The 11,786-nt window shown below is 41.0% G+C and overlaps 1 long non-coding RNA gene, 1 other non-coding gene and 2 pseudogenes across 2 annotated transcripts; 3 read left to right on the plus strand and 1 right to left on the minus strand.

Annotated features, from left to right (window-relative positions):
• The first annotated feature begins 1,624 nt into the window (after nt 1-1,624).
• On the plus strand, nt 1,625-3,799 carry LOC138205912 (piggyBac transposable element-derived protein 4-like; annotated as a pseudogene).
• Nucleotides 3,800-3,801: 2 nt separating this feature from the next.
• Nucleotides 3,802-5,582, plus strand: LOC138206249 (uncharacterized). The gene is made up of 3 exons (XR_011178925.1): nt 3,802-3,855; nt 4,310-4,449; nt 5,491-5,582. It is a non-coding gene; the product is annotated as an uncharacterized lncRNA (long non-coding RNA).
• A 50-nt stretch (nt 5,583-5,632) lies between these two features.
• Nucleotides 5,633-9,836, minus strand: LOC138205916 (zona pellucida sperm-binding protein 3-like; annotated as a pseudogene).
• A 1,391-nt stretch (nt 9,837-11,227) lies between these two features.
• On the plus strand, nt 11,228-11,299 carry trnap-agg (transfer RNA proline (anticodon AGG)). Its single transcript has one exon. It is a non-coding gene; the product is annotated as a tRNA-Pro (tRNA).
• Nucleotides 11,300-11,786: the final 487 nt, after the last annotated feature.

Here is an 11,786-nt window from a genome sequence, read left to right on the forward strand (position 1 = left end):
TAGTAACCACAAGTAAGCCTGCACGAGGTGTTCTTTAGGATCAGGATATCAGGATAATATGTGGTCTTTAAGATATGTAGTGGCATTTGATCACTGAGATCTTTGTAAGTAAGAAGGATTTAAAATGATATTCTTGTTTTCAGGAAGCCAATGAAGAGAAGCCAAAATAGGAGAAATATGATCTCTCCTACTAAATCTGGTCGGTACTCTCTATCTATCTGCTCTCTTGCACCTGCTATGCACTTGAACTGCCGCCCCTTTGAAATGCATATTGCCCATTTCATATTTTGCCTATATATTTTGATATACTTGTATTCAATTTATGCATTTGATCTGTTTCTCATGCATTTAATCTTTTCTTATGAATTTAATCTGTTCTTACGCATTTTATCTGTTTTCCCTCTGTTTTTTCTTTTCTGTATTTTTGGGTGTTCCTCTGTGTCTGTTTTTATGTGGAACACTGCATGTAATTATCTTGCTGTGAAGCACTTTCAGCTGCATTTCCTGTTTGAAAGGCGCCATACAAATAAAGAGTATTATTACGTTATTATTATTATTATTATTATTATTATTAATCTAACTGCTGCATTTCTGAGTTTTTGGGACATCCTGATAGTAAGGAAATAACATAATCTAGCCTGGAAGTCATAAATACATGGATTAATTTTTTTAACATTGCATAGGACAGGACAGGACGTTCCTGATTTGACAATATTGCACTGATGAAAAACTGCAGTTTAAGAGACTTGTTTAATGTTTGAGTTAAAAAATAACCTCATAGTAAAGCTAGAGGCCAGGGGAATGACATTCAGAGTAACTCTTTATGAGTTTAGAAGTAGAGATGTATAATTAGAAATGTATGGTTGTTAAAGATGAAAATACATTTTAAATGAAAACTATATAATCTCTTTTTAATTATCAAAGATGAAAAAGAAATATATAAGCTTCTTAAAAAAAAAAATTAAAAAAAAGATTTCTACTATATTCTTTTTATGGAAAATCTGTTTTAGACCCATTCATTTTCAGAACATGTTTTTTTTCTTAATTTGCAAAGACATGGCTGGAGTGTAATACCCAAAGTAAAAACTTTTTCCTACTGAATCTGTAGTTGAAGTTGCCACAAGTGCAAATTGCCTGATTCCTGTGGGAAATGCTGCAGCCAGTGCTAATGAATAAATTAATCTTCCCAAATGAAACAACAGCACCTTCTGTTATTAGACTATACTAAGAATAAACTAAAGAATTATGGGTCATCCTCAGAGGAACTAAGTAAAAGAAAACAAGACAGAAGTATTTTTTTTTAAGTTATGGATTTCTCTTTAAAATGACTAAGTTTAATGTAAAAATACATCAAATAAATCTATCACTGAGACACCAGCCGAAGTTCATCACTGTGTTCTAATTCATTGAGTGTTGTAGACTTTTATTTTGAAGACTTTGTTGTCGAGTTCGACTCTGTGACCTCGGTTTAACCCTCCCGTTGTCCTCGGGTAATTCTGACCCACAGTCCCGTGCTGCTCGCTTACATGTCCCCCTTTTGGATCGATTATTGAAGTTGAAATGAGATGTCATTTTACATATAGTGAGTACACCATTATGAAATATAAACCCCCACAATGACACAATGGTGGCTTTCTTTTTTATCTCCGTGTAAGCGGTACTGCATAAAGGAGATACTAATATTGTCTTGGGTAAATGTATGGCGATTAAGAGCTCGTATCACGTGCTGAAGCCATGACTGCACGTTTTACTGCTCAACAGAGAACAGATTTTTTCAAACGTGCAACAAGACCACTCTGATTGTGAATACAAGGTTGAGGATGTGTCTGAAGAAGAAGATGGTGAAGAACATAACACGGAGCACGATGTGCCATTGTCAGAAGAAGACGAAGAACCTATCCCTGAAGTTGAAAGAGAGACATTCTTGTCGAAAAACGGGGAAATAGCATGGTCTTCAACAGTGTATGACAAACATGGCAGTGTGCAACAATGCAATGGGCCAACAAGTGTCACCCCAGGACCCACAGCCTATGCCGTTTCCCACACGCATGACATTGTCTCTACATTCTTTTTGTTCATCACGTCAGAGATACAAAAAAATCATCCTGGCGATGACAAATCTCGAGGGATTACAAAAATACAAAGACAGCTGGAAACACATGGACGAGACTGACCTCCATGCCCACATAGGACTGCTAATCTTAGCAGGTGTATACAGGTCCTGAGGTGAGGCTGCAGCTAGTCTATGGGACGCAGAGAGCGGAAGAGTGATTTTCCGTGCTACAATGCCACTCAAACTCATTCACACTTACTCAAGACTGTTGCGCTGTGACGAACGCGAGACACAAGACAGACAAACTGGCAGCCATAAGAGAGGTCTGGGACACGTGGGTGGAACGGTTGCCATACCTTTACAACCCAGGGGCTGAGGTGACAGTGGATGAGCAACTGGTTTCATTCAGAGGTTGGTCCATGTACATACATATTCACATCTGTAATAAAAGTGATAGTTCACCAGCGATTGCTATGAGTGGATTTTTTTTCTTTTTTTTGCTCTGTGACACTGACAGTACCCACCGATGCTAACCAATCCCTTCTGGTCTCAAGGTCGATGTCCATTCCGGCAGTATATGCCCAGCAAGCCAGCAAAATATGGCATCAAGTCATGGGTGGCCTGCGACGCGAAATCGAGCTACGCTTGGAAGATGCAAGTGTACACCGGGAAGCCAATCAGTGGTGTCTCGGAGAAAAACCAGGGGACGAGGGTTGTGCTTGATGTCACAGAGGGGCTTGTGGGTCACCACAATGTCACGTGACAATTTCTTCACCTAATACCAGTTGGGACAACAGCTTCTGACGAGGGATCTCACCATGGTTGGCAGAGTTAGAAAGAACAAGCCTAAGCTCCCACCTTCATTGCTTATGGTAAAAGAAAGAGAGGTGTTCTCATCAAAGTTCACATTCATGCCCACTACAACTGTAGTGTCGTACGTACCAAAGAAAAACAAGAATGTAGTACTTCTGAGCACACTGCACACAGAGGCTGACATCAGCGGTCTGGACAACAGGAAGCCAGTCATCATCCTGGACTACAACTGCAACAAAGGAGGCCTTGACAACCTAGATAAGGTGATTGGAACGCACAGCTGCAGAAGGATCATATTCCACAACATCATTGATGTTTCCTCCTACAACGCGTTCGCGATATGGAGAGAGATCAACACTGCCTGGATGCCTGGTAAGCGGAACACAAGGAGGTTGTTCCTGGAGCAGTTGGGAAAGGCACTTGTGACACCGTTAATTGAAAGAAGACGACGTCTCCCACGCACAGAAGCCTCTGCAGCAGTTGTGAAAGCTGTTCGGATGGCTAGATCACTTGATCAACCAGAGGTCCCGGTTGCCCTAGCGTCTGTCCGAGCTGGGCCAAGTAAGAGGAAGAGGTGTCAGATCTGCCCACCGAAGAAGGACTGCGAAACACACACTGTGTGCTGCAGATGTGAGAAATATGTCTGCAAAGGTTGCGCACTTTCATACTGCCCTACATGTGCCAATCTGGGGGATTTAAATCAATAAGGGGTCAAAGTGACCCGGCAGGGAACAGAGTATATAGACATTGTGAGGACACAGGTACGGTTAATCAATAAGGGGTCAAAGTGACCCCGCAGGGCATGGGGTGTATAAACATTGTGAGGACAACGGGAGGGTGAAGGTCATCCAGCCAGCAGTCGTCTTCTCCTCCCCTGGGAGACGGAGAACAGAGACGGATGAGTCCGACATGAGGCTCCTCTGCGGCCCGTGATGGATGCTGATGCTCCTGAAGCTCAGGCCGTGGAGAGGGAACACGGCGGCTCAATGGTGAGGAGGAGGAGGAGGGTGTAGGTCAGGATTATATATAGAAAACAGACCTCTATGATACATGGCGACACGGCCTCCCCAGCTGTGTCCACATATGTGATGTCATCTGAAATGGACGATGGTGGAAGAGCAGAGCAGCTGGCCCCACACAGCATCGAGCACTGCCGACCGATCCGATACAGACCTGGAGCCGGAAAGTGCACCACTCAAACCGGAGGTCAAAGGTCATCAGTCGAAGACAGAGAGTGACAGCAAGACAACCATCAGCTGTCAGCATGACTGAGACTGATGGAGGAATGAAAGAAAGGAGGATCTTTGGTTGATTGGGCAAAACCCTTAGTTACTGTGGTTACAGCGAATTTAAAGGATTTAGGATTTAGGGCAAAATAGAATAACATTCATAATTATGTTTTGTGACCAGACCATTAATACATCAATACATTAACTTTTACAGAGGGATAAGACATTCCAGCATTTCACCTCAAAACTTTGAAGAACCAAGACCAGAGACCAAGGGGTGACTGACTGTTATAGACTTTCCTACATCATCACTTGACTTCAATCCCATTTAAACCAGTGGTGATGTCACACATGGTAAGCAGAATCTTTCTACTCCTCAGCAGCCATAAATGCCTTCTAGCGTCAAACTCTGCATATAAATTGTTCTGCACAGAAAAGCTCAACCATCCAAGAGAATTCATAAACAGCATATTTTTGGACTTCAAGGGTGTTTTTAAAACCACAAGGTAAAGTAAACTGACCCAGTGTTTGCCAGGAAGGCATATCGAGGGACAGTGTTGACATTTTGGACCACGGTTGCCACCACTGGACCAGTGTGTAGGATTTAGGATGAAATGGAACAACATCCATAATTATGTTTAAACTGGTGTATAATCACCTGATTCTCATAAATGTTTCGAGTTTATCACCCTCAGAATAAGCCCTTCATATAGAAGAAGCAGGTCCTCCATAGAGCCCAAATATGTTGCACTGCAGTGTTTCCAGAACCGAATAGTAGTTCCATAAACTTACTGGCAATTAATTTAAGCACATCGGGTTCAGGCATGTTTTCCAAAGGTCCAGATTGCAAACAGCTGGCTAACAAGATAATCCAGAGTTCAGACAAGCCAAGACAGTTTGGACCACAGAGTTGGTTGTGTTATGGCTAAATGACTGTACACCAACTATAGAATTGATGCCATAAAATTGTCCACCATGAAAGCTTTATAGGAGTCCTTTCTGCACCGTCAGCACCTAATCAGCCACCTAGTTTGGGCTTTCTGTTGAAAGGGTAGTTTGTGTTCCAACATATGAGCATCCTTGTTTCTATGGTTAATTTTTGGCTCCATTTGTTAGCTTGTATGTTAGCCTCTTGGTTTCAGGCTTGTTGGGACACTTATGAAACTTTGCAGGAAAAAAAATAAACAAATGAAACAACCACTTCAGAGATTAGTAATGTAACAATTTATAACAGCCATTCACAGTTTCCATTTTTCTCAGATATGCAGTCTTATTTGGTTCAATATTACCAGAAGAACAAGCCACACGGAGGTCTGATTAGTGTAAAAGAGCTTTATTATATTACATGTAATTCTGAATTTTTTCTTTTTTTTCCCCCCTCTCTCTTCACTTCAGCAGTCTCTCCTTCACTGCAAGTGGTCCAACAAACACTTCTTGTTCCCAGGGAGTACCTGCAACACAGAACAGCATGACATCAACATTCATGAAACGGGTACCTTTTATTAAAAAAAAAAAAAAAAAAAAAAAAAGAAACTAGTCAGGTTCCTATTGCAACCGCCATACCTGTTGTGGTCAGGTCATTCTTGCCACCTTTCTCACAGTCTGCGTCACAGCAGGAACAGGCGTGATGGCGGCCACTGGCTTCCCTCCACCTGTCAATTAAATGTTTCTCTTACAGTACTAATAAGTCAACTCAAAATTTTTTTTTTTTTTGCCAATCTTCTATAATTTCCAACCTATTAGATATGATAATAATTTTACAAATTGTTGCCATTATAAATATTGACTCAGTGGAATATACTAAATGCATTAAGTTGGTTTATCAGCAATCTTAGTGGAACATTTTAATGTATCTAAAACAATAAAGTAATGATCTCTGTTTTTTGGTGCAGAAATACGATTAACAAAGTCAGAACTCTAAATCTAATCAACCAGTTAAGGATTATATCATTTTTGTGTTTGCTGCAGAGGTTGACGGGAGTTGTAGTGTTGGCAGTGTCTCACCCATTGGAGAATGAACAGGCCTCGTTTGTGGCATCGACAGGTGCAGCAGCTGCTGTAGCTCTCAGATTGCAGGTGATGTAGATCTGAAGAGAAACAGGAAGAACAAAAAAAAGTTATTTATTTTTAAGAGACATAAACTGAAGCCAGCAGCTGTCTGGTAGGACATCAGATATGTCTTACCACTCCATTGTTGTCCTGCTGGAACCTGAATGCCTCCACCTCAAATTGCAGTTTGTCATCCTGAGGCAGGAACTTGGAACTGGAGCCTGTCAGCTGACTGTCAAACAGACATCTGAACACAGCACAGAGGACCAGCAGAATGTTAAAGGGAGAAAGGTATAACATTTAGAAAATTCAACACTGTACAATAAGGTCCTACAATTGGAGATACAAATCAAATACGAATGTCACATTCATGGATTTGGAAACAAAAAACAGTCCTGAAATGTAAAATAAAATAAAAAATCATTAAAATTCTGCTCCATTTCTCAGGCAGCAGTCAAACGGCAGCAGGTTTCATTCCAACTCCTTTGTCCAAAGGGTCAGATTTCCTTAACTTGTATCCTTCCACTGAAGCAGCGTGGGAGAGATTTTTACAGTGAATCAGCTTGCTGTCATTGTTCATGGATTTGCCTTCAGTTTCCAGCAGAACATTGCTGACCAAAAAGCATCATCATAGTTGGCATTAGAAGTCAGATTGTTATTCAAAAGCAGAGAATGTCTTTCTCTGTTAAATCACAGATAGGTGAAGGTCTCTAAACAGACAGTACATGGCGTTCTAAAACACTGGAAACCAGATCAGTTGATGTAACGCAGTCAGTCAGACAAAAAGTGACCAGACCATTAATAGATCAACCTTTACAGAGGGATATGACATTCCAGCATTTCACCTCAAAGCTTTGAAGAACTAAGACCAGAGACCAAGGAGTGACTGACTGTCAGACTTTCCTACATCAACACCTGACCTCAATCCCATTTAAACCAGTTGTGATGTCACACATGCTGCTTGTACACTGAGATTTAAGGTGAGCAGAATCTTTCTACTCCTCAGCAGCCAAATGCCTTCTTGTGTCGAACTCTGCATATAAATCGTTCTGCACAGTGAAGCTCAAACATCCAAGTGAATTCATAAATGGCATATTTTTGGACTTCAGGGGTGCTTTAAAAATAAACTGACCCAGTGTTTCCCAGGAAGGCATATCGAGGGACAGTGTCGACATTCAGGACCACAGTCGCCACACAGCTGTCCACAGTCACTCTGAGAGGGACGTGATGGAACTGTTTCACAGACGCTTCGAACTTCATCACGTCTCCCAGCAGGAACTGAGCAGACAAACGAGGAAACTCGTCTGAGAGACATGGGACAAAAAGACTTGGAACTTTAAAAACAAAAAAAAGGTAATTAAATAGTTGTAATTTGCCAAAATGAAACCAGTTGGAAGAAATCCTTTGTTCCAGTCCATATATCACAAAGACCCACCAGTAATGACTCTGAGGGAGAAGTTGAGATTTTTCTGTGGAACTTTCCTGTCACTAAGCGGAATACAGGTCGGCTTCATCAGACCACTGCTCACGTCATGCTTCCTATATATAATCAAGTAAAAAAAAAAAAAAAAGTAAAAAAAAAAAAAAAAAGTAAGAAAAAGATTTTCCTGGAAACAAAAAAAGTTGCCTTTTTTGGTTTAGATTCGAACAGACTCTGACCTCTCATAGTGACACTGGATGCTGATGGAAACGTCTGTGGTTCGAACGATGGGACTGTCCCCCAGAGGACTGGACGAGTAGACCAGTGTAAAAAAAATACACGAACGAGTCCTCATACATCTGAAACAGTTTTGTGACAAGTTAAATTCCTTTGACCTGGATATTTCACACAAATACTAGAAGTAACCTCTTCAGCACTACTGAGCTTTTCAGCCTGTTTTTACTCCTAGTTTTGGTTTCAAAGCACATTTACTGTCTGGGTTTAGTCACCGTGTTTGCAGCAGCCGTTGATAGAGGCCTGAAGACTGAGTGAAGTCGCAAGCCACTGGTGTTAAAAGTGTTATGACTTCGTCAAGTCTATAATCAGCACATTCATGAGTTGGTATAGACCGGCCTGGTTTTACTGGGCCCAAATCCCTGCATAAATATGTTTGTCCACACGTCTTGGAATTGTTTCTAGTCCCTGCATCCAAATTGCGTAGACCTCTATAAAAAAATTTTTTTGACGATTGGAACAACCCAACCAGTCTCCAAACTTACTGAAAATATAAACTCATCTGAACATTCAACACTCACCACCAGTTGGCTGTCACAACCGTACAGCTCAGACCAGGACCTCGGTCTCCTCCCCTGTGGCAGCACATCCTCCCAGCGTGACGTCAGCAGTCCGGACCGCTTGGCCGATCCCTAGAAGGTCTCTCTTGACCTCCACTCGAACGGCATTCTCTCCGCAGACGGCGCTGATGCTGCCAGCCGGTGTCGGGACCTTCACTTCAAAGTTTGGAGGGAAACGAGGCTCCCCTTCAGCTGCCGGCTCCGGATACCTCCAAGTCAAGGGTTCTTCAAAAGATTGTGATTCCTGCTGGACAGCTTGGATAGAGGGGTGTTCTTTATTTGTTCAGTTTATTTAATTATTTTTTTTAATTGACAAGAAGAAAAATTGCTTTTCAAAAGACAACAACCATTAACACCTAATCATGGAGGTGGTCATTTTAGAAAACCAAAACGTATCATTTTTAAACCCTTCCACACCTCTTTATAGTTTGTCCAAATGAGCCAATCAAAGACATCATAAATGTGATGTTTTATAGAAACAACTTTGCTTAAGCACAAAAAAAAAAGTTTATCCAGTTCACAGATTGTGTGCTTGATCGTGACTGTTATGATTCAGAGAGGCCATTCATCTTTTTTTTTACAGACAGTTCCAATCAACATGTAAACTTGAAGGTCTAAACAGTGGCAGATCATAAAGGTTACTATCTTCATTCTTCGCATGTATTTAGACTAATGTTTAAGGTTTTTAAGTTTCCTCAAAACAATCTAGTTTCAGAGCAATGCATCATGCATGTAATGTAATCACAGATATACAGCAGTAAACAGATGGTTCCATGTAAAATAATGGAATACTATGGAGGTAATCTATAAACCTGCCATGAGGATCACAGATCCACACAAATTACAATATATATGATCCCAAAAGATAAGTGCTATACGAGCCATGTATCCAACAACAGCAGTCAAATATTGACTTGCCAACAACTTAATCTCCTGTTCTTTCAAAATGGATTTAAAAGCATTTGATGAGCTCAAATCAGACTTTTAAAACTTGTTGTAAGAGATTGCAGTCTTTTCCCAAATCTCCATTTGAAACTTAATTGAAGCCTCAAGTGATTGTTTTTCTTTTTACCAAGCATCATACATGTGACTCAAAAGTAAGAGAATCATCAGCTACAATGCCCATTTATAGGTATTACCTGGTATGTTGACTCAAAGCTCTGAATATTTATCACTGATCCAGAAAACTAAAAGAGTTTGAGTATTGAGTGAGACCTTTTCATATGAAAATGATCAGTGTTGTATTCATTCCTGTGTGGATCAGGTCTTCCTGCTGCTCGCTGAACTTCAGGCCGGTCTGGTCTCTGGTGTCCAAACCTGGTGGATGTGGGATGGACGTCCTGGTTGAACTCTTTAGCAGCAGATGTTACAGTCAAAACACTGCAGAACAGGCAGAGAGTGATTCAGATGGCCAGCATTATGTCTAGTATGTGGTCACTCTGTTATATCTCCGTTTGAAACATGCTCACCTGTGCAAACTTGTGGCTTTGCGGGGCTGAACTTTGGCCCCGCCCACAGCCTGATTGACCTGATGGTTCTCCAGCTGGGCCTCGTTTACCTGCCCTCACCACAGATTCATCTCAGCCTCGTTCAAACACACTTAACTTTATTTTCAACTGAAAAATCTGACAGACTGCTTTTTGGGGAAATTAGTGTTAAAGATACACTTGTTCACATGTACATTACGGTTTTTCCAATTCAATATACGATATATATATGAAGGAAACACACCTGTGTTGAAGTGCACTTTAAACATGACCTATGACCTTGCTAAATACTTGCTAAGTAAGACCCTTTCAGTACTTGTGTATGAATTTAGCAATCTGACAAAAATTCAATCTGACTGAATTTTTATATTGGAAACTGCAAAGATGTTTGAACCATAAAGTGTAAACAGCCCAAAGATAAATGTCACCCCACCACTTCCTCCCGCTGAACAAAAGTGAAGCTAATACGGCGGATATGTGAGCTGCTGTCTGGAGCGAGAGTTTGTGCAGGAGTGACCAGGGAACTCGCATATAGTTCAATGTACAATTGTGGAATAAGTAGGCCTGTCTCCATCCTGTCTTTCAAAGCCTGAACTATTAACTACACAGAATAATAATTTATGTAAAAGTCTTCCATTTGAAACCTTCTGAAAGTTATACGATGAAAGAAAGCCCCCGACCCACTGATGATGATTCCCATAGCCATGTGTCGAATCACACCACTGAGGAGACATCTACTTTAACAGTGAAGGACCTTTTGTGTTTCACTGGTTTAGTTTAAACTGTTTGAGATAATCTCATCTGTGTTAACGTGTTTACAAATTTCAGTTTCTCTTCTTTCTTATTTTATTTGTCCTCCTCCTCTTCCTGCCGGTTGGAACCTGCAGAGAGAGGAGGACCAGGGAGGGGGTGGTGGAGGGCTGAAAGACATAATGGGTGAAGTTGGGAGGACAAAGGATAACTAATGGATTGAAATTAAATGAACCAAGAAGGTCAAGAACTCATTGTCTTGATTACATTACTTGATTACAGAAAACATGCAATGGGATCCAAAAGTGATTTCTTGAAGTTCATTTTTTACAATGTGGTCTCAGACTTCTGGACCCACAGTAGATATTTAAGGATGTGTACACGTCAGGGCAGGACGTTTTAGGGTTCCGTACTGCTCGTAATGTGCAGCAAGATGAACTCATAATCTCCACCACCAGAGGGTGCTGTTGAATTTAATAAAATCTGTAGCCTCAAATTGCCACATCACCAGCTGAAACAGTTAAATGACAGGTCTTTGCTGAAAATGACAGATGTGTAGGAATTTATACGTCGGCTCGTTGGTCTAGGGGTATGATTCTCGCTTAGGGTGCGAGAGGTCCCGGGTTCAAATCCCGGATGAGCCCTTTTACATTATCAGGTCACATTCAGGAGAGTTACTCCAATGAAGATGATGTCTGAGGTAAGAATGCAAAAATCATTTTATGTTTAAGAAAACACCTGAATCTTATGTCACATTGGCAGAAAAAGGCAAAACTACATCGCGAGTCTGAAGTTTCATCACCCAGCCAGAAGGTTAGATCAGTCTCATAATCAGTGAATACACACAAGTTAAGAATTTCTTCAGTGGCACAGGTTAAAGTTACATTAAATGTATAAAATATAGCCTACCTTACATTGGTGCAGTCCAAAAGTACATCTGTTTTACAATCAAGTACAATTTATTACACAATTTTTCCAATGTGGTGTCAGATTTCTGGAGCCTATTGATATTGGTATTCCACAAGCCATTTAAGGATGTGGAGGCCTAGATGACCTGTTTAGAGTTAAGATGAACCACCACCTGTTTGGGCTGTATCACCTCCTTATTGGTGTTGGCTCCAAGGTCTAGGG

This window comes from Embiotoca jacksoni, unplaced genomic scaffold (assembly GCF_022577435.1).
Source record: "Embiotoca jacksoni isolate LCO1_2020_lvr unplaced genomic scaffold, fEmbJac1.0.p SCAF_3, whole genome shotgun sequence".
In the NCBI taxonomy this organism is placed as follows: domain Eukaryota; kingdom Metazoa; phylum Chordata; class Actinopteri; family Embiotocidae; genus Embiotoca; species Embiotoca jacksoni.